A 725-nucleotide genomic window follows, 5' to 3' on the forward strand; every position below is an offset into this window, starting at 1 on the left:
AAAAAAAAAAAAAAAAAAAAAAAACAGAATTCTAGGCCAGGTGCAGTGGCTTACACCTGTAATCCCAGCATTTTGGGAGGCCGAGGCGGGTGGATCACCTGAGGTCAGGAGTTTGACACCAGCCTGGACAATGTGGTGAAGTCCCGTCTCTATTAAATGCAAAAAATTACCCAGGCGTGGTGGCTACATGCCTGTAATCCCAGCTACTTGGGAGGTTAGGGCAGGAGAATCGCTTGCACCCGGGAGGTGGAGGTTGCAGTGAGCCAAGACTGCGCCACTGCACTCCAGCCTGGGTACCAAGAGCAAAAACTCCATCTCAAAAAAAAAAAAAAAGAACTCTAGGCTAGACATCGTGGCTCATGCCTGTAATCCCAGCACTTCGGGAGGCTGAGGTGGGAGGATTGCTTGAGCCCAGGAGTTTGAGACCAGCCAGGGCAACATACTGAGACCTGGTCTCTACGAAACATTTTAAAGCAGTTAGCTAGTGTGATATGTGTGTGTGCCTGCTACTTAGAAGGCAGGAGGATCACTTGAGCCCAGGAACCCAGGAGTTCGAGTCCAGGCTGGGCAACAGAGCAAGACCCTGTTTCTAAAAAAAAAAAAAAAATTCTAACAGCAAACAAAACTAGAAAACATGGCCGGGCGCGGTGGCTCACGCCTGTAATCCCAGCACTTTGGGAGGCCGAGGCGGGCGGATCACGAGGTCAGGAGATCGAGACCATCCT

General features: G+C 50.3%; 1 protein-coding gene across 1 annotated transcript in view; it reads left to right on the plus strand.

Moving 5' to 3' along the window:
- The window catches only part of CRTC1 (CREB regulated transcription coactivator 1), a 49,731-nt gene that overhangs the window by 4,958 nt on the left and 44,048 nt on the right, over positions 1–725 (plus strand). The window lies entirely within an intron of this gene.

This window comes from Mandrillus leucophaeus, unplaced genomic scaffold (genome assembly GCF_000951045.1).
Source record: "Mandrillus leucophaeus isolate KB7577 unplaced genomic scaffold, Mleu.le_1.0 Scaffold11, whole genome shotgun sequence".
Classification (NCBI taxonomy): Eukaryota; Metazoa; Chordata; class Mammalia; order Primates; family Cercopithecidae; genus Mandrillus; species Mandrillus leucophaeus.